This window comes from Canis lupus, chromosome 4, assembly GCF_003254725.2.
Source record: "Canis lupus dingo isolate Sandy chromosome 4, ASM325472v2, whole genome shotgun sequence".
Taxonomy (NCBI): Eukaryota; Metazoa; Chordata; class Mammalia; order Carnivora; family Canidae; genus Canis; species Canis lupus.
Window position 1 is genome coordinate 76,477,831 of NC_064246.1, and position 23,066 is coordinate 76,500,896.

The window sequence follows — 23,066 nt, forward strand, 5'->3', positions numbered from 1 at the left end:
CCCACTGCTTATAACTAAAGAGAAATGACTTTGGCACTTTATCTGTTTGATGAAAGACTGTTATTGCAATTGCCCTGTGAGACACCAAGCCACCTGCCACAGCATCCCTGGCTATCTGAGGCAGTCCTCTCCAGTTGGTGCGGGAATAGCAAACCAATATGCCACCAGATAGAAGTAGCCAGAGCATTCCAGCTAAGAGAATGGACTTTGGAATCAGCCAGGTAGAAGCTGAAATTTTTATTTACTTACATGACTTTGGACCCGTTAGATAGCCTTTTTAAGTTTTAGCCTTTTAACTCTTAAACTGAGAATGATCATGTTCAGGTCTTAGGGTATTAATGTGGGGATGAAATGACAGGGTGTACAGAGGGAGTAGATACACGGTAGCTATTATGAGGTCATATTTTGGTAAAGACCTAAGGGACTGATAGCTTTTGAGATGCTTTGCTTTTCCATCATAACCTTTCAGAGATGGTAGCAACTTGTTCCTCAACCTCCTCTGCAGACATGTACTGAGGAAAGATCCCTCGGAGGTATGCAGTCAGGACCCAATGTATTCATGTCTTCAACTTTATTTTAAATACTTAAGCATGTTTTGCATTCTGCTCAATAATAGATCTAAATTGTTTTATTACCCAAATTATGATTTGCCCCTCAAATCTTATAAATCCGAGGTTCTGGTGTTACCATCACACTGTGGCTTTGCCCAGCCTCTGGTACCTTGTGGGGTATGAGAATGGCCGGCCTGGGGCACACAGGAGAAAAATCAGACAACCTAGACTTCTATAAACTCTGCTTTCTAGTGCCCTTGTACCAATGGTAGGTGGAGCTCCCTCCTTCTGATCACTCCATCTCATTCTGAATCGAAACATAGGCAGGATAGGTTCTCTCTTATGGGATATTCTTGCCACTTAAATGTAAAATTTTGGCTGATTTGGCTGAGAAATAGGTGCATTGGGGTGGGGAAAGGGCATGGAGAGAACAACTTTTCATTTCTTAGTGAAAAAAAATAAGACCAAGATATTAAATAGTAAAACATATGCCCACTGTACATTGGCCCCTTACCCATCCCTGTTTTGGTGTCCTTTTAGAAAATACTAAGATAGCCTTAGAGTCAGGAGTGTCGCTCTAGAAATTATGACATATGCTGAATCTCATCCTCTCGGAAAAACTAGTGGGTAGTTTTACAGATTAAGTGGGAAGGAAGATAAAAACATGCTTTGGGTGGCTGGCAATATAGATAACTGAGTCTTTGCTGAGGCTAAATAACATTTCCTGTAAGTAAAAATGGAAGATGAAAATAAATCATAGTTTCATTCATGAATAAATAAATCCTTGATATAAATTATAAAATCATTGTTTATATTAGTTCTCAACCTTCTGTCACTCTGATAGATTAAACCACTATCCAACTTTTTTTTTTCCTTTTTTAAGTTTCAATTTAAATTCCAGTTAGTTAACATATAGTGTAGTATTAGTTTCAAGTGTAGAATTTAGTGATTCATCACTTACATACAACACTCAGTGCTCATCACGAGTGCCCTCCTTAATATCCATCACCCATGTAGCCCATCACCCTGCCCACTCCCCCTCCAGTCACCCTCAGTTTGTTCTCTTTAGTTAAGAGGCAGTTTCCTGGCTTTCCTCTCTGTTTCACACACTCCCCACTCCCCCCATTTTGTTTTTTAAATTCCACATATGAGTGAATTTGTATTTATCTTTCTCTGATTGGCTGATTTTGTCTGGCATAATACTCTCTAGCTCCAACCATGTCATTGCAAATGACAAGATTTCATTCTTTTTTAATGGCTGAGTAATATTCCATTGTGTGTGTGTGTGTGTGTGTGTGTGTGTGTGTGTGTACCACATTTGCTTTATCCATTCATCAGTTGATGGACATTTGGACTCTTGCCATAAATTGGCTGTTTGTCAACAAAACTAAAAAGCAACCTATGGAGTAATAGTGGATATTTGCAAGTGATATACCTGATAAAGGATTAGTACCCAAAATATATAAAGAATTTATAAAACCGAATACCCACAAAACCAAATAATCCAGTTAAAAAATGTGCAGAAGACATGAACAGACATTTCTCCAAAGAAGACATACAGGTGGTCAACAGACACATGAAGTGATGCTCAGCATCACTCATCATCAAGGAAATACAAATCAAAAGTACAATGAGATATCACCTCACACCAGTCAGGATGGCTAAAATAAACAACAGAAGAAACAACAGATGTTGGCGAGGATGAAGAGAAAGGGGACCCCTCTTGCGCTGTTGGTGGGAATACAAAGTGGTGCAGCCACTGGAGAAGACAGTATGGAGGTTCCTCAAAAAGGTAAAAATAGAACTTCCCTATTATCCAGCAATTGCACTACTGGGTATTTACCCACAGGATGCAAGAACACAGATTTGAAGGGGCATAGGTACCCTGATGTTTAAAACAACTATCCACCTTAAAAATAAAACCCCATAGTGTCCTCTGTGCTCCATCAGCCTTTTTAACCGTGTGTTGCTGGGGCATATAGGTTGAAGAAATTATGGAGGTAACAATGGTACTTGTTAACATTGCATCCTGGATAAAGGCCCATAAGGTAGAGAGAAGAAGAGAGAGGGAGAGAAAGACAGGAAGAATAAGGGCAAATTTTGTGATGGCTCAACTCACCTCCCGCTGTTTGTTTACATTTTATGCAGTGAAAGTAACATTGACTTGTTGTTGGGGCTTATGACGTATTTGGCCGTTCTTACTTCATAGATGGGCTGTTGTCTCAATTCAGTCTTAGTGTAAATCTTCCTTTCTCAGCGCAGGCTTGCTTCCTGCTGGAAGTGTGTGGTGGAGATAGGGACATGGCTCTTCTGCTCCCGGTCTCCCAGCCCCGAGCCCCCAATTCATTAGCTTCACTGTCTGCCTCCTGTCAGTGTCAAAGTTGTTAGTAGGGAGGAAGGGTAAGGTAATGGGACTGTACTTTATGCTTTCTCGGCCTGTCAAATTGTTCAAGCTGATGTTTCTGGGTGGCTCAGGTATAGGATTATAATGGACTTTCCTCTTTTGGGGGACTTTGTTGGGCTCCTCAGAGGTCCCTTGCTCCAGGCATATGTGATCTATTCAGGATGGCCTAAAAGGACCATTCACAGCCCTGAACACTTTTACACTCTTCTTGCTGAGGTCACCTTGATCCTCCAGGTGGCTCTATTGTATGGAGCCCAATGACTGTCACCTCACCAGTTCTTTCCCCTTAGGCTCACATGTATCCCCAGGAAGCACTCACATCCATACCTTGATAAACTCCTTGGAATGCCCCAGCTCTGTTGCCTAGAGCGTGAGGCAGCCCCTTCTGAGACCTCAGTTGACAGCCTGCTTTCCCTCCCACAGCATGAGTCAGGAACTAGCCTTAGCCTTCCTTATGTTTCGCAGCTTCAGGGGCACCTCTCACAACAATCTGGGGGCCTGGTGGATGTTTCTTTTAATGCCAAAGTCTCTCTTGATTAGGTTTAGGATTGGAAGATGGCAGCCTGTCTTACAAAGGAGGGTGGGGACTCAGGCAACCACAGAATCTGCCAGTAATATCCTGCCAGGCCCTCACTCTGATCCCCTTTTATCTTCTCTCCCTGGCGAGGCTGGCCTTTGAGCCATTTACGAGTTTAGCACCTGATGGGAGTTGAATCCACATCCTTGATGGGAGTTGAATCCACATCCTTATTGCCCATATTATCTTGGTAGCTGAGTTTTTACTGGGTCAGGAAGAGTCCTCTTCCTTCCTAGACACAAATCTGGCTTAATTCAGTTAGGAAAAATAAGCAGGCTCTCCGTGATAACTACAATTAAAAAATGTATAAATACGTCATTAAAATTAAGTCACTGCAACACGTTTAACTTCTCTGGCAGGTAACCCAGTACTTAAGAGTTTGATTTGACCATAAAACAAGTCTGCACAAAATCAGTCTGAAACTGTCATAAAAAGAAATGAACTTTAAAACTGTATCAAATTCACATCGTGAACTTTTCCTTTAAAAGTGGTATTTATAGGCTTGGTGCCAGCCCTGTAAGTGCCATCTGAGCAAACATTTCCTTTGCACATTTTCGTGAGGTGCCTTTGATTATGTTGAACAGAGGATGGGTAAGATGCTGGTTTGTTTTAAAGTCATGCAGCAGAGCCCCAGGTTTGAGCGTGAGCCGTGGTTACCTCTGGGATTCTAACTGGTCTACGTGTGCCTGGCAGGCCCTTGGGGTCAGCCTGCCCAGAGTCTGTGGGCATGAGACACCGTGATGCCTCCCAGGAGGGAGAGTGTCTTCAGGGAGGCAAGTGTCAAGCAGACAAGCTGAAACCTGTAATGAAGCCTCAGCCATCACACGAGAAGAACGATCCTGAGCACGGCATGATGCTGCCATTTGGATTTGTCCCCTAAGGGACTCAGGTCTGAGTCCTAGGAAGGAGGGAGCTGTGAAGAAACTGAAAGAGCTATTTTCACTAAAATCTTCTGAGACACTGAGGATTTGGATGACCTGAATATTCCCAAACCTCATTTGCCCCCTGTGCCTCCCTGGCTGGAAGAAGCAGCACCTCCTCTGTCTGGTTGAGACTGAAACACTCTTGCCTGAAGACAGCCTAGTAACCCCAAATTGGGATAGTTAGCCTGCAAGGGGATGACAATTCTCCTCATGTCCCACCTTACCAAGCGTCATTGCCTCTAGACCTGTATCCAGTGGTAGACCCCAGTGTTAACTTCAGCGTAGAGCCAGTGTCCACATGCCCACCACAATTCAGTTACTGAGTATATAGTTGGAAGAGAGAAACTCAAGAACTGAACCTCTACATTAGCTCCCTGATTCCTGGAAGGGGAGCATTGTAAGAGAAGGAGTCAAGTGGAAGTCAGTGTAGACCCCTCTCTCTAACAAAGTAAACCAAAAGAAATACTGTGGCCAGAGGGATTTCAGAGATAGGCCACCACTAAAAGTGTAAAGAATTTGGGATCTCTCTCTTTCTTTGTACAAAGTAACTCTGGTAAATGGCTACAAGAACCCTCGGGGAATGCTGGGGTCAATAGAAGGCCTGATCTCAAAGATTTCAAACCTCTTCTTTCACAGTTACTAGGTTTAGGAATTGCCTTAAGTCTTAGAATTTTGTTCGTGGCTTGGTCGCTATATGGAGTGACTCTGCTTGCTAAATCTGGAGTTTTTCAGCTCTACAGATCAAGGAAGATCTTAGTAAACTATTTCAGTCCTAAGATCTCTATGATCCTTTAGCCACCACCAAAGATTTCTGCAGGTCACCCCTCTTTGATCATCACTCCCGTCCAAGTGTCTGTTATGATGCCATTCCCACCTTGTCTCCTGAAGTCATATATTGCGCATTGCCTCTGCCATCCTGGCAGCATATAATCACTATGGCAAGATTAGCATCACCATATGCATCACCAGCCTACAGAGAACAACTCCTTGGCGCTCTGCAACAATGCTGGTATAATATTTTCTCAATATATTAAGGAAAGGAATATTTCTCTGGGATACCTGGAGGTATATATTGTCAACAAAATCCAAAAAACCCTCTTTCCATTCCGTAAGGAGGACCAGGAAGCATCTTGGTTGCAGTTCAATTCTATCAGCTGTCTTCCCTCCAGTCACTTATCCTGGCTGTGGCTCTGCTTTCCCTGCATGCCATGATTCCGCCGCTACCACCATCACCATCCGTGGACTTACATTGCATTATTTGCTGTCATCATAGTAATCCACCCAATACTGCTCTGAGTAAGAAACTTCTACAGCAACAACAACAACAACAACAAAAAGCCAAGTGCTGGGTGAATGCCCATGGGATTCTCTGATGGTACCATGTACCTCATTATCCTGAAGCAGCTGGCCTTAAAGAAGGGCGGATTGGCCAATTGAAAACTCCATTACAGACACAATTGGGAGACATCATTGTGAGACTGGGTTACGTCCTACAGGATGCTCTGATCTAGTGAATAATATATGGTGGTTTCTCCATAAACAGAATTCCTGGAGTAGGATGATAGCTCTCATTGTTATGTCTAAATCTCACATATTATTTTATAGTATTTATAATATTTTACAGCCTCACAGATTTGAACTTTGCTGGTTCAAAGATCTCAGGATGCAAAAACAAGTTGCCTCTACTAAGGGACATAATGATAGGTCCATTTAACTGAATGTTGAGACTGCCACCTGGTTATTGGGCTCTATATACCACCGGGCCAACAGGGGAAAAAGATGTCACTGTGTTGTGGGATAATGCCTAATATTCTAGGGGGAAATAGGTTGGTGCTCTTTAAGAGAGGCTTAGAGTGTTCCAGGGATTCTCTTAAATGATCCCCAGTACTGCCATGGAAGGTGGTAAAAGAAGTAAAGGAAGAGTGGAACAACCCTATAGCAGAGACTGTGGTATCACGAGAACACTTTTCCTTTTTCCTCCTAGGCCCTTGGCTAGATTATACTTTCCAGCCTGCTTTGAAGCTAGATGTGAACATGTGACTGGGATCTTTCAGTGGGTTGTGAGCAAAGCATTATATGCTACTTGCAGGCCTAGCCTATAAAAGCCTCCCGTGCGATCTTCTGTGCCCTTTCTCCTCCCAAGCTGAATGCTGAGAACGGAAGGGCTGTAGAGGAGGACAGAGCTCTAAGATAGAAGGAGCTAAGATATCAGTAGACATCATCATCAGTCCAAGGGCAGTCTCTTCGGACTTTATTTTAAAAAGGAATAAACGTCTTCGGGGTTAAACCAATGAAAATTTCAGATGTATCTGTTATAGCAGCTGGCATTACCCCAACTAAGTACGCATGATTGTCCCACGAGTTAATGGCACACTTCAGAAGAAAGCCTGACCACAGGCCTTTATGCCTGTATTCGACCCAAGGGGAATGCTTTCTGGATGAGGGGATCCAAACAGCAAGAACCACAAGGAGATCTAAACACACTTGGAAGAGGTTGAGCTGGAGTAGATCTCTCACCTGAGGAAACTGCAATTGAAGAACCCTTGCTGGACACTTGAAGCACCCCCACTTGGTTCTTATGGGAGAGCTTTATTTGAATGTCTGCCCTACAGACAGTATTGATGGTCAAGGGGCACCATGGCCAGTAAGACAAGAGATGCATGCTTCATCCATCTCTCTCTTCTCTTGGTGAAGAGGATTGAGAGCCAGAAGATTGGTGAGAATGAGGAGAAAGGAAATAGCTTGGGTCCAACCCATGTTCAGCCTGACTGAGGGCAAAGCAGTAGGAGAGGGGTTGAGGTCGGATCTGACATTGGAGCTTCCGATTGGACAGGACTAGCCTGGACCGTAAAATAGCAAGGCGACCAGAAAGTTATGGAAGGTGCCCAAGATAAATAGGGTGAGGGAGAAAGATTCAAGAAAGCATGAAAGAATGTAGAAATTGAAGAAAAAGAAAATAATTTCCTACTGTTCGACTTTACTAAACACGAGTTAGAGTGACGTGATCATTCCACACTCTCTACTTTGCACTGTGTGTTGCCAGATGAGCGTGGAGAATAATCAGAACGAATCATACCATTATGCTTTCTAATTGTGGGAGAAACTAGTTCATATTAGTAAACAAACATTGGTGTATTTTTTATCTGGCAGTTAGTGGGCTGAGAAGATTGAGGTTTTCATCAGGGAAAGATGGAGCATCATGGGATATAAGGTGAGGGTGTCTTCCATTCAGCATCATATTTTCTATTCTCAGAAAGACCTACATGATCTGGTTGTGTCCTTCCACACTTTATCTCTAAGTGAAGGTCAAGATGACTCAGGCGCTGATGTTGGCGAATATATTCCCTCACTGCCCTCCATGAACCATTGTTTCTGGTCTGGCCCACCGCGTTTGCTTCTCCCCCTTTCCTCAGGTTGAAGAAAGAATACACAAAGCTGGCATTTCCTAAAAGAGCATTCCATAGGGCTCTAGTTCCATGGGATGTTTAGAGATGCTGCAGAGGAAAACAGTTCTCTATGATCAGTTCACTTGGGTAAATCTGAATTAAACAAAGGGGAAGAGTGTTTTTCTTTCTTTTTAACCACAGAACTTCTCTTAGCCTTTATGAGGCTACCGTGTGTGGTGGAGCCTAGGACAGAGATCCCAAGAGCACCATTTCACAGACTTCTACATCTGGGGACCCCTTTTTTTTACCCCAGAGGACTGAATGTTCATCAGCCCATACTTTGAGATCCGCTGCTCCAATTCATTTCCCTTTTTGCAGAAAAATTCACAAGTAATGAATTGATGTGAATAAAAAGAGAAAGGGTAAAATTCTATTCATTTATCTAAGAGACCATTTGAAGAACTGTCTGTGTTAAAAATCATGTGCTTTTTTTCCTGAACTAGAGAGAGGGCAGACTGTCCCTTGATAAAGTGAATTTCCAGTGAAACAGGAATGCATGTTTCATCCCAACGCCAAAGAGCTATGGATTCCTCTGTGACTCTTCTAATATATATCTTTTGTGCAGGTGAGTTTTAAAATGAATACTATGCATTTCCCTTGTCAGATTTTTCACTTTTCATCACATGCACCGCCTTTAAACTGCCCATGTGGACAAGAGAAGCAGCACCTGCAAGTCACACATTTTGTTATAATCAGAGCAGACCCTAAATTCACCTTGTTTTAATTTTTAAAAAGAGATTTACTGAGCACGGGGTCTGACGTAGGGCTCGATCTCAAGACCCTGAGATTAGGACCTCAGACAAAACCAAGAGTTGGATGCTTAATCGACTGTGCCACCCAGGTGCCCCACACCTTGCTTTTAAAGCTGGGTTTATTAACCATTCATTTATAAATATTTATTTCCATATACTTCAGGGGATGCTCTTCTTTACAATTTCACATCTTTATATCAATGATTTCTGATGAGCTAAATTTTATTTAAAAATTCTGAATATAAGTGGAGTGATCATCTTCTTCTGAAGTAGTATGGGGATTAGAAATATGGATTTGGTAATTACTTAAAATACGGGAGCAATAACTAAGTCAATTCTCATTATTCAAAAAATAAAATAACTCTGAACTTGGGAGTCAGGAAATCTAGTTCCATTTCTTCTGTGTTTCTAATAAGTTCTGTGGCCGTTGGTGTGTTTCTTTAGTTTTCTAGGCCTCAGTTTCTTCGACTGTAAAATACTGGAGATGATATCCTCTAGGGATCTTTCAAGCTACAACATTCTATGATTCTGATACTATTTTTTCCTCCAGATTTCCACATTTAGCAGATTTCAATATGTATCTGTCATTGTGATGCCCTGCAGAGGAACAGTTATGATTTCTAGAACCACAGATCCATGGTATGTTGAAATAGATGACCTAAGCAGAAACATCCTACCCCATTATTTTATAAAGGATGGAGCCAGCATGGTTCTTTTAACCATCGGTCAAAAGTGTGTTTGAATGTTTGGCTACTGAAGTTATGTCCATTTTTTTCCCCCTATATGTAGATGGAGAAATAAATTGGTGGCTCAAAAATCAGACTAACTTTTAACTTTTGAATATGCTACAATGCAATTAAGAACAAAATTAGGCACAAACTGATATATTCATAGCACAGGGAAGGGGCAAAAATTTCTAGAGCTGTGCTGTCCAATACAGGAGCCATTAGCTACATGTGTCCACTGAGCACTTGAGATGTCACTAGTTTGAATTGAGATGTGACTAAAATACATACCAGATTTTGAAGACTTTGGTTAAAAAAAAGAGAATAAAATACATCACAATTAATTTTAAAAATATTGATTGCATGTTGAAATGATAGTACTTTGGATTAAATAAGTAATCTGATTAAATAAAAGATATTATTAAAATTAATCTTATTTGTTTCCTTTTATTTTTTTAAAATATGGCTGTTAGAAAACATAAAATTATACATGTAGCTCTTATTATATTTCAGGTGGACAGCACTGTTCTAAGGGATTCTGTTATGCTAATGAAGGGAAAGGTGCTTTAGATACCAACAACGAATTCTACTTTATCCCCATAGAAACATGAATCAATATAAGTAGCTCCACACTTTTAAGTAGGCTCTGTTTCAAATTTTTATGTCACTCTTCTCTCAATTAGAATGATTAAAAAAAATCAAAACATTATTATGAAAGACTGGTTAGTTTCCCAGCTTAATTCTAAAATTTATTTTACCTTTAATGCAACTAAAATATTACATATAAGTAATGAAAATATTAGGATAGTAATTAAATAAATAAATAAATAAATAAATAAATAAATAAATCTTTGTTGGTTATTTTTTTTAGCTTTTTTTAGAATAAGATTTTATTTATTTATTCATGGCGACACAGAGAGAAAGGCAAAGACATAGGCAGAGGGAGAAGCAGGCTCCCTGTGGGAAGCCTGATGTGGGACTTGATCCCAGGACCCCAGGGTCATGACCTGAACCAAAGGGAGACACGCAACCACTGAGCCACCCAGTTGCTTGGTTATTTAGGCTGAAATTAATTCTGTTCAGCTGAGAGAGAATACAAGGAGATGGAAAATTTCATCGTGGTCCTTCAGAGGACTATTGGGCATTTTCAGAGATTTAAATCTTTTATGTCTCTCGTTACTTCAACAGTTGCCATTTTTTCTCTTTAAGACATATGTAATTCTTTCACTTCTTTTTTACTTCTTGCCAATAAACAAGTACAGTGATTGTTTTGATATGCAACATTAAAACAAAAGGGAAATAGAGACAGAATTTGGAGAGACTCCTTTCCACTTTCGAAAGGACCAAGGGAGCTTGCTCTGAGGTTGGATGTAAGTAGAACAACTTTGGGGTGTTAAGGTGTGGGGACAGACAGGGGTTGAAAGCCACTCCTCTAGATGGCCTTTCTTTCTTTTTTTTCTTCCCTTTCTCAAGTTTTTATTAAATTCCAGTTAGTTAACACAGTATAATACTGGTTTCAGAATAGAATTTAGTGATTCATCACTTACATAGAATACCCGGTGCTCATCACAGCTGTGTATGGCTTTTCTTTAAAATGGTACTTTGCAATGAGTTCATTTCAGTTCTTAATCAATTATGCCTATGTAATGAAGCCTCCATTAAAAAAATCAATTGGTTACTTATTTAAAAAATCAAATACAGGAATATTTGAATAAAGATTTAGGTGGCCCTAAGTTCAGAGTGTATCTTTCTCTCTGCCTTCAAGTTTTTAGGGAGGGGAAGAGCCTGAGAAAAGGAAAGAATTAGCACCTATTGAGCACCTTCTCTGTACCAGGCATTGTGCAAGGAGACTGAGAATCTTCGGAATTTTTAACTATTTCAGCAATCCTGCAGGGCAGACATTCTCATCTCCCTTGACTCATGAGGAAACTAAGACTTGGGGGTTTTCTAGAAGTTGCATAAGCTGCTCATGTTTGCACAGTGAGCAAACTGAGAGTCAGAAATGGATTTGGTATCTTGTGCCTTAAGAGCCCATTTAACTTTGTTTCTTCTTCTGCAGAAGAGAAAATGTGAGAGGAAGAACACTGCATGGAAGAGAAGAATTGCAGGTGCGGAACATATTTCACATGCAAAGAAATATCGGGAAAAAAAGGTCGAATCCATTCTTTTACCTCTGTCTCAGGAATGAAAAGTCAATTTTTAATTATATGGGTAAGGTTGACCAGGGGCCAACTTATCAAAAATGCTGAGTTTAGGGTTGGAGATTAAATGTAAAAAGAGGTTCAATTTATTACTGTTTGGAAGAAATAAACATCCGTTTGTAAGAAAGGCTGGAATCTGTCTGCCTCCAGCCTGCCTTCGGCCCTGAGGTAAACAGCATGATCTCTGGGGACAATAAATGAATAGTAGGTGGAGAGCATGATCCAAACTTTCTGCCATATATTCTGAGGTTGATATCAAGTGTGGGAAATCATGTGGCTATCACCATCTGCTGACACCATCCTTTTTGGGGGCATAGATGTGCTCGGGTCATATAACATCCTTGGGAGCCTACTGATGGGTCCGTTTTGCCTTGTGATAACAGAGACCCCAAACCCTGTGCTTGATTCATGCCTTTCCAACATGTTTCTGATTGCTAACCATTTATTAAACGTTATTCAATATGTTCACCTACCTTGTTCAGCTGCCTTAAATCCTCTCCAGAACAAGACGAGATTTACACAAACAAACTGGGTTCATTTATACTTAAACATGCTACCTTGCCAAACAGGTATTTTTCTGTGTCTTGAAATATGTAAGATGGCTAAATGGCAATGTATTCTTAAACAATACAAATCTAAGTGGATTTCCTTCAAAAATGAGATAAATTTTGTTCTTTATCATCTTATCAGCATGATTCCACAGTACTCCCCATGCATCTGAAATCACATTGAATAAGGTACTAACTATGATGAAAGACAGTTAGGGGAGAGAACAGTGCACTGGGACCCTCACTCTATTCAGATGTTGGGCACAAATATTGACGTGAAGTCGCAGCCCAGAGAGGCCAGATTTGCAAATCCTGCTTATCAAAACAGGTTTATTGCCAGCACATTCAAGTGTAGATAGAGGACAAAATGACACTAGGAGGCAGGGGGAGAGGGGAGGGGATTCCTTCCAAGCAGAGCCTTTCTCTTTATCCACAAAGTGTCCCAGTAGATGAAAAGCAGCAAGGCTGGCCGAAGAAGCTGGGAGGGGATATAATGGTGTTTGCGGTTGGACAGAGCATGTGGCCATGAGTTCACCACATGGCTGAGCCTGGGAAGGGTTGTGTGCCCCTGAATACTAAGTAGATCAGATGGAAATTTGCCTCTTTCCCCCCTGCTTCACATCAGCCTCATTCACACCGTGTTCACATCATTTCTTAATTAGGGGAGTATATTATACTTCAACGGGTCATTACAAACTATATAACTGAAATAAAGTTGAGTGATTTGTTTCAGTGAAAGACACCTTGATTGAGGTGGTTATTAGTAAACTATAAAGTACAGTGAGGATAATTGGTGTGAGCGCTATCATTATTTAGCAGTGTCTCAAATTTTCCCATTAATTTTCCGACGATTAAAGAAACTACACTTAGCCAATTAAATATAGAAAAGGAAAATCATTTGCCAAAATATAAACTTGCTATTTATACTTAAACCATTAATAAAATCTATACTTCATAATAAATTGTTACATATTTTAAGACGTGCTTCTTATGCAAAAGCCTGGCAACTGTTTTCTATTGTTCAAAACATGAATGGCAAAAAAAAAAAATGCTTAGCAATTAAAAGCAAATAAACTGAAAATATCAATTCTGTTAGTATAGACAGTAGGCATAAATTAATACAAATAAGGTAGACTAATGTCGCAAAATGTCCACAGATTCCCTTTTTCTGATCAAAGAAATACAAAACCTGTAAAGCAGGTATTTATAACAAATCTAACATGTAATTTTCTTAATTTTTAAAAATGTCACTAACGTGTAACTTCTTGCATGTGTTACAGTATCTTCTTGGCCTTTCATTTTGGATTAAAAAAAGAAGATATGTTTGGAAATGAGATTGTCTTTCATTTGTTCCTTGAAAACAAGTATTATTTATTTGGTTTTCATTTCTATAAATAAATTACTCATTTGAGGCTTGTTTCTCTAAAATGAAGGGTTTATGCAATCAGTCATGCATAAAATGTGTTATTTCCCCCACTCAGTCCAGTAGCTGCTTGAGAGAAATTGTATGAGTAGTTAGTTCTCACTGTCATTACAGCAAACCAGAGACAGAGGAAGGGTGGGGGAGAAGAGTAGAAATCAGATACAGGAAAACTCTAAATGTACCATGATGGCAGATAGCAATAAAACTGTCGACTTTGAAATGAAATCACAGGACAATATTTCCTTATAAATATATGAGCACAGAGAAAAGCCACTCAATCACAAAATTGTTCTTTAGTTGTTGTTGTCTTTGATACAATGTATTGGCTAAAAAAGTGGAATTTTTCTAACTTTTCAGTAGAGCCAGAATATACTTGTTATGTAACTTCAAAACTATAAAGAGTACATATAACTATAACTATATATGTAGTTATAAATATACATAAAGACAATATATGTGTGTATGTAGGTCTATATACATATGTGGGTATCTCTATGCACACATATATATGTGTATGTATATATGCATGTGTTACAGATCTGTGTGTGTGTGTGTGTGTGTGTGTATATAAAATGTGGGTTAGTCATTGTGATACTGGAGGCCTAAGAAAGAAGGCCTGGGGCCTAGAAGAGAAGACAGGTTTATATGTATGAACTCTGACTGAACACATGGGGGGTGTTGAGGAGAGGGTTGCCACAGAAGAAGTGAAACAAAGAAGCAGAAATGAAGGAATGCCAATGTTCAGTGATTTATGGTGAGATCCCCAAGCTGACAGGGAACACAAGTGCTGGATGGGAATGTGATTCCCCATCCACTTTCCCTTTGCTTCCAGATAAGATTCTTAATGGCAGACATTAGGAAAATAGCGTCTCAGCTCCTATTATTTGGTGTCATTACTCTGTGGATACTTTCCCATTCTCAACCTGTAATAGTTTTACTAAGTTTAAAGACGTAATTAGCAGACACATATACAATCAATATATGTGATAAGACTCTGAAGTCATTACACAATCCATTAAAAAATATAGACACAGCCCTCGAGTTTTCTCCCAGTGTATAGAAACATAAAATTAAAGCATTTCCTTTTCTGGTATTATTTTAGTATAATCTTTGTGTGTATTTAGAAACCTAACGTATCATAAGTTTTTGTTACAACATCAGACAAGGTAACATTAACAAAGAACAAAAATATACTCTTAAATATAATTATTATTAGATTGGAGGCTTATACTTTTCTAGACTCTATTTATTTTATTTTATTTTTTTAAAGATTTTATTTATTTATTCATGAGAGACACAGAGAGAGAGAGGCAGAGACACAGAGGGAGAAGCAGGCTCCCCGCAGGGAGCCCCCTGCAGGACTCAATCCCAGGACCCTGGAATCATGACCTGAGCCAAGGGAGACACTCAGCCACTGAGCCACCCAGGTGCCCCTCCCCTACATCTAGACTTTAAAATATAATATTCTCTCAAAATATTTATTAAGCACACACATAGAAAGAATAGCATTACAAAAAGGAGGTTTTGAGATATTGACTATCACCATAATTTCCCATTTACCTAAAAGCCATCAAAATTGAATTTTATAATCCAATCATTTATTGAGAATTATTTTTGAGTTCTATTATGCCCGTGTAGACACAAAGTCCAACCTTGTGGGGTTTACATTCTGGTGTAGGAGACAGACTATGAACAAGTGGATGGAGGTAAATAACACATTTTGAACCATTGATAAGACCCATAGAGATAAAACGGACAGAATAAAAGAGATACTGAGTTATAGACAGTGAAGGGTGACTATTTCACAAGAGCAAGGAGGGCCTCTTTGTGAAGAAACTGGAATCATGATGAGCCACTCATGGGAAAAACTGGTGGAAGTTTCTTGTAGAGCAAACAGCAACTGCCATGGCCAGAGGAGGAAACAAACTTCCAAAATCTTAATAAAACAAGGTCACTAGAAGGTGAGATAACCAGAAACTATAATGAGTAACAATAAGTAATAATAAGGAAACAGGATAAGCAGAGTTTGATAATTTTACAACACATTTCTCCTCTCTTAGCTTTTATACTTTAAAAGATTACATTTTTTTCATATAAAATATACTCCTTAAAATATACAGTCTCTTGAGGTGCCTGGGTGGCTCAGTCAGTTAAGCATCCGCCTTCAGCTCAGGTCACGATCCTGGGGTCCTGGGATCGAGTCACACATTGGGCGCCTTGCTCAGTGGGGCGCCTACTTCTCCCTCTCCCTCTGACCTTCCCCGCCCCACCCTGCTCATGCTCTCACTCTCTCTCTCTCAAATGAATAAATTAAAAAATATTCGATAAAATATAGTCTCTGTATGTTTGTGTATATGTATTTAAATGTGTGTGCAGCATGTGCATATATGTGTGTGCACGTGTATACATAAATATATCTACGTATGCATGTATGTGTATTTTCATCTGTTCGTTTCATGTTAGGAGGATGGCATAGTGGACTTTGGGTTGCCTGGATTTGCGTCCTGTCTCTTCTGTGTTCTGGCTCTGTGATCTTTGATTTAACTTCTTTGTGCCTTTGTTTGCACATCTGTACCATAGAGATTATTAAAGGACCTGCTTCAGAGGGATGTGGTGAGAATTAAATGAACTAATATATGTAAAGCTCTTAAAACAGTGCCTGGCACATAGTGTATGTAGCAATCGCATGACTGCAATATTCAGGATTACTCTGATAATTTCCTCAACAGCTGACATTTTATCCAAATAAGTAGAATATATTGTAACTATTAATTCCAATTTACACTCCCACAGGCAAAATCAAGAGTGAAAGAGCTTGATTTGATATTTCCTCATTGGCCACTCGTGTTCATATAGTTGGCAAACTAGTTCAAACTTTATTTGTAGAATATTTCAAGCTTAAAGTGGAAACTTCTTCTGCTTCTAAACTGGGGCAGTTCCATGTTTCTGGCTTGACCAGAAGGTGCAGCCAAACAGGTTTTCTAGAGGGTAAGGGTGCATTAAACATGTGCCCACCTGAGGGAGCTCCAAGATCTCTGCAAAGCCGGCGTCTTAGTTTCTTCAGGCCTGCAACCTGGTGCCCATGACGCTGGGCTTGGGTGACATTCATGGTGGAAGGAAAAATGTGTGCGTCCAGAGTTGAAGTTTGGGGGGAAAAAGGGCCAGGTAATAAAACTGATAATTATTTTTACTGTTTTCCAGTTATGTATTTAATTGAGGGGAACAGAAACACTTTTTTGAGAACTTCAAACAGCTCAGCTAGAAGCACAGGAATTAGCATAAAGTGAAATATTTATGGGAGCTTAATACTGTTTAAGACTCATTTTCTCCTTGCCTTAAGACACGGAGTCAAATTAACCATTTCTAATTAAAGAGTTGGAAACAAAGTAGTGGGAGACCAGAAGTAGAAGCTAAATGGTAATGTCTAAGCTGTGGAAAAGTCATTTGACATAGAGGTCAAGAATAGGAAGATACAAAAGAATTCCTGTAGAACGAGAGAAACAAATCAGGGTGATTAAAAAATATATATAATTATGGCAGGCTTGGGATGCCTGGGTGACTCAGCGGATGAGCATCTGCCTTCAGCTCAGGCCATGATCCTGGGGCCTTGGGATCGAGTCCCGCATGGGGCTCCCAACAGGGAGCCTGCTTCTCCCTCTGCCTGTGTCTCTGCCTCTCTCTCTCTGCGTCTCTCATGATAAATAAATGAAATCTTAAAAAATATATATATATATAATTATGGTAGGCCTACTGCCACTCCTTTCTGCCCAAATGTTCTTCCCTTGAGGGCAGAGTTCTAAAACTGGACATGATAATGCCCCTTTGTCTCTCTTTGTTAGTAGTTCAGCTACAAAGGAAGCACACACACAATATTCAAAACAAAGTGGGGATTGCTTTGAATATGATTTATGGGAATTCTGGACCAAAGGAGCAGCCAATTATTAAGGATACTGAAAAGATAAGAAATTCTCCAAATCCAATGACGCAGTCTGGCAGGCTCCAGGCCTCTCTTTCTCTCTCTCTCCTTATTTCTAAACCACTGCATAGATACACAATGATTTACCTAAAATATCAATTTTATGCATGGATTTTAATTTTTATTGCATCACGAGTAAACTACTAAAACTTTTTGAACATTTGGCCCTTAAATCACCATAGGCTATCATCGAAAGATGAAAATAAGGCAATAGAGACTATTACCCAGAAGAAAAGGAAAATATTCATTAGAATACTTTCAACAAATGAAAACTATAATTAAAATATAATCATGTGATTAGAAATAAATTACAAAGAACATATCATGCTTCTAGCATATTCTCTATATGCTTAGATCTTAAATTTTGAAGTTTGTCTTAATGTGGCTTTAAGCATTTCATACAGAGATTCATATCAATCTTTTCATTCATAGTTCCTGAAATTTCCTACAGTTGTTTCTCCATTAATTAATGTATAACATTTTTACCTGAATGGTATGCTAACTATATTGTTAAGCTACTTTTGTATACATCTCAAACATCCTGATTTTGACTAAACTGAAAGGATCTGTTGTGCTACTTGGGAACAGAATCAGGATTATCCTGCAGATGGTTTCTTAAATCTTTTTTTTTTTTTAAATAATTTCAATTTCTCATGGAGCATTTGTTTCTTTTTGCTTTGCCTATAAGTTTCTCCTCTTGTTTCCATAAGTACATTACCTCATGTCTTAACCACCTTGTGTTGCCTGCTTGAAAATGAAACAAGACAGCATGCCTGTCGAGCAAGCCTAATGCTTCTGTAGTCTTTCTTAAAAAATAAATTGGAAGTGTATTTTAACGGTATTTAACGCAAAGAGTTTAATACATACGCACAGAGAATGTTTCTCTGGCAAGTGAGTGGAAATGAGCCAGGCTTTTTGGAGATTTTCTCTGTCTGTGATGGCTACACAGACAAGCCTGTGCACAATCTGTTTACACAATATCCGACATCCCACAGGCACATTCCCTACGTCTTCTTGGAGACATTATCAAATGGTCAGACAGGACTTTCTCTCTACATATGTTGAGTTGATCTTTTAATTTGCAATGGAGAGTCTAAATGTTACCCTGAATGAGGACTTGGAGGACTACAGAGGCCCTAGGCTTTGTAACCACTGCTTCTACATTGGGACTTTAGTGCTTTCTGTGTGAGAGAAAAAGCAAATTCTTTTCAACTGGGCTATTCTGCAATGAGTGAGATGACTGTTATCTTGACTTTGTTGTGGAGACAAGCCACAGTGGCATCAGAGATATAGCATCAGTCAATTAAACTCCAATACAGTATTCAAAGGATATGGAAGATAGATTTTAATTATGAAACAGATGACACCACTCAATCCTAATTGTCATACCAGGATCCAAGTCAAGGGCCTGTTAATCACCAGCCAGGAGAATGGATAGCAAAACATCTTACGTCACCGAGGGCAAAAAGCATCAGGCCATAGTTACACTGCGCCTTAAAATATCTACTAGGAACAAAACGACAAAAACAAATAAAAACTTCTCTTTATTTTCTGTAACATTAAGTACCGGGAAATAATTATGCCATTACTAAGATGGTGGTAGGCAATTAAGTTTCTTTCTCATAGTTAATTCTTTCACTAAGAAATCCTTAGGTGAAACTCTGGAGTTTCTTTAATTCTCACAAGTATTTTGAGAGTTGATTCTTTTTACATCAAAAATTAACCACACTTATTGGTTTAGCCAATAATATCAGGGGAACTAGAGACCTATAAAAGCTTCCAAATTGGCACCAGCCATACACTCATAAGAGCCAAGCTGCCTTAACAACTTGTTACAAATGCCTAACAGCTCCAGAGAGAAAATATTTTCCTGAGCCCACAGTTTCTCATCTGTTTTGCTTTTCCACAAACTTCCCAAAGATACTGGGCAATATGCCCCACTTGCCATACACCAATCTATTTTGGCCAAATATCTAATCTCTAACCAGATGACCAGAAGTAGAGAACAAGAAGTATGCTATATAGAATAGAAAAACACAGGACTTGGGAGTGAAAATGGTTGGTTTTCAGTTCCTGCCTTGACACTTCTTCCTTTTTCACTGAGTAAGACCCTGAACCTTCCTTAGATTCCAGTTTTGGAGATGGAGTAGAGTTCATGGATTGTTGTGTGGGTTAAGAAAGATGATTTGGAAATGCCATACAATTGCTAGTTAGCATTACGTGAGACTGGAGCTATAACATCAGAATGCACAGAACACCTAAAGGTCTATCATTAGGTCCTTCTGCATTTTAATGCCCTAGTCGAGGTCTGGTTTTCTCCATGATACAGGCAAAGAAACAATTACAAAGAGATTAAATAACATGCTTAAGATCATACAGCTTTGTTATTAGCAAAACTGGGGTAGGAATCGAGGTTTCTCTAACTCTGGGATTATACTTTTTTCCATTCCTCCCAGTTTGGGATCAAGGTGAATGGTGCTTCCTTCTTTAGCTGATTCAACTCATGAGTCCTGGCAGAGAGAGAATCTATGTTGGCAGAATCATGGCCCCCAACGGTTTCACTTTCCAATCCTCAGAACCTGTGAATATGTTGCTTATGTGGCAAAGAGACTTTGCAGATGTGGTTAAGTTAAGGATCCCGAGATAGGGAGATTATCTGGATGGGTCCAATGTAATCACAAGGGTCCTTATAAGGGGGAGACAGGAGGGCAGGGGGGACGTGACAGAGAGTCAAAAGTTAGAGAATTTTGAAGGTGCTACACTGAAGGCTTTTAAGTTAGAGGAAGGAGCTCTGAGCCAAGGAATGCTGGTGACCTCTAGAAGTTGAAGAGTTGAGGAAGCGAATTGTCTCCTAGTCTCCAAAAGAAACCCAGCCTTACTGACATGACTTCAGTCCAGGGAAATTTCTGATCTTCGAAATTGTAATATAATAAGCTCGTATTGTTTTAAGCCACTGAGTTGTGATAATATTTGTCACAGCAGCAATAGGCAACGAATGCAGGATTCCTATCTTTTCTGGGGCTGTCAAGCTTTGCTTATCTAGATGGAGGGTGGCTTAGCTTGAGTCCCTTACCTCGGGAGGTGGATGGGTCATGGAGGCAGAGCAGTTGATAGGTAAGGAGTGTCTGAGAAGTATAACCACATCTTGTGGCTGGGATGGGACCTATACTTGCCTTTAAAAAAAATAAAGTTGGGGTCGGAAGCCACAGAGATGTAAATTCTGGAGGAAGCCTCAGCCTTTGAGGTTTAGCAAGAGGTGAAGGAACTAAGGTGTTGACTTCTGATGTTCTGTTGGGGCAGGGAGGGGGTCTGGTCTGCATTCTAGAACCTTGGGAAAGAGAAAATGCTCCTGTTCCTTAACACATAGAATGGCAACTTCCAAAAATTGTAAAGCACATAGCCTCCAAACACACACACACACACACACACACACACACACACACACACACACACAATCTATGTACTTCTGTACTAGCATACAGTATATGGTATTGAGCAAACAAAAAATATAAATTGAAAGTATATGTGACAAAAATAATTAATACAGAAGTTCAAATATCTTCTTCCCAAACTCCAATAGATTATCTTCCTTGGTCACCATGGAGTGATGTAAAGCATGAGGGAGGTTTCGAAATGTGATCTGATGGGTGGTGGGTGCCCCCTTCATATTTCTCTTTCCTCATCTCTTGCTCAATTTAGTTTAAGAAAGGAGATGAAGATGGAAAGGACTAGAAGAAACCTCCACTATTTTCTGAGTTAGCAGACCCCCTACATAGACAGATTGTGAACTTTGAAGACTGGGGAGTCTTGCTTTAAGGGAAACGTGTCTGCAGGTAATATGCTCTGTTGGGAGAACAGGCACAGTTTCCCAGGAGGAGGACTTTTTAGGCTTTGAAATTATGTAGTTTGAACAGACTTACCATTTTCTTATGAAAGTCATGAGATCATATTTCTTCACATTTGATTCTGAGGAGCATACAATACTGCAAAATCCTTAATTAGTTTTATGGAGTGATTTGACTGCATAATAATTAGGATTGTGGGAATTTACCGTTGTCATCTTTCTTCTTCAAAGGACTAATTTTCTGCAACATGTTTGTGGTCCTACACAATTTATGAAAATAATGAAGATAATGAGTTTGTGTCCCTAGTTTGTAAAAGCATTTTACCAGTTCAAGAGGAGGACAAACCAACAGGTCTCCTACCATCAGCCCCACTGCAGGGGGAGCAAGTCAAGGAGGTGGGCATATGCAGGAAAAAGCAAAAAGAGACTGGAGGTAGGTGAGCTGGGCTCGGGCACACACTTCCCCTAACTTGCTGTGTGAGCAGAATCAAGTTGCACAACCTCTCTGTTGCCTTGGTTTCTTTTCCCAGGAAGGGAAGCATCTGATGAGAAGAGATGATCATTCATACGCCATTCTAAACACTCTATCTTTATATGCTGTTTTTGAGATAGCAGAGTGTATTTTTTTGGTGAAACGAGAAGATTTCTTCTCAAATTCTTATGTCCAGTGGGCTACTCAAGTATCTCTAAACTGAAAAGTGTTAGTGTTTATTTGAGAAAAAAAAAAATCCCACCTTAGTATAGTAAAGAATTAGGGCAGAACTCAAGAGCTCGGCATTTCTCTTGCTAACATATCTGGAATATAGTGAACAGAGTTGGTATCTGAGATGTGAATCCTGGTCCATCTACTTACGAGCTTATACGACTTTAGCAGAGTAACTTAACCCCTGTACAGGTTCCGTATATCCAACATGGGGAAAATCATACCTGCCATGCAATGCCATCATGAGCACCTGAATATATAACATAGTCGGACAGTGTATGTCTAGAATGGGCTCTCATGTTGTGTCTATAGCAACAGTAGTATCAAGCCTGAAGGCTACATTACTTCTACTCTCCATGATTCTAAGGGATGATGTAAGCCTTCTACATTTGTGTTATCAGTCTCTCCTACAAATACAAGATACAGAGTCATTTACGGATTAAAACAGAACAGAACAGAAATCAAGCCATATAAAGACATGATTACCAGAAAACCCTTCACTGGGCAGCTCCTTAAAACAGGATTTTACAACCTCAGCACTGCTAACTTTTGGGGCAGGCAATTCTTTGTTGTGGGGGCTGTCCTGTGAAAGGCAGGCTGTTTAACTGTATCCCTGGCTTCTACTCACTAGGTGCCAGCTGGACCTTCTAGTTGCGTAGTCCAAACGCCTCCAGACATTGCCAAACGTCACCTGGAGGGCAAAGCCCACTCTCCTCCCCCTTGAGAACCACTGCCTTAAAATTATGAGCTAAACAATACAGAGAACTACAATGCAATATAAATGTCATGAGATAACTTCTTATATTCATGAAGACTGAAAATACTAGCAAAATTGGTTGAAAGTTTGTCTCTGGAAACTTTCACTCTGCCACTAGCTATCTATGTGACTTTAGAGAATTTGCTGAACCTCTCAAAGTTTAAGCTCTCTCATTTGTGAAATGGAGACAATGATCATATATGTCTAACAGGTTGATGTGAGGATTAAACAAGATA

At 39.8% G+C, this 23,066-nt stretch overlaps 1 protein-coding gene and 1 long non-coding RNA gene across 2 annotated transcripts in view; one reads left to right on the forward strand and one right to left on the reverse strand.

Moving 5' to 3' along the window:
- Positions 1-23,066, reverse strand: part of CDH6 (cadherin 6) — a 123,590-nt gene that overhangs the window by 69,041 nt on the left and 31,483 nt on the right. The window lies entirely within an intron of this gene.
- Positions 7,986-13,414, forward strand: LOC118354483 (uncharacterized). The gene is made up of 3 exons (XR_004815053.2): positions 7,986-8,466; positions 9,204-9,292; positions 11,438-13,414. It is a non-coding gene; the product is annotated as an uncharacterized LOC118354483 (long non-coding RNA).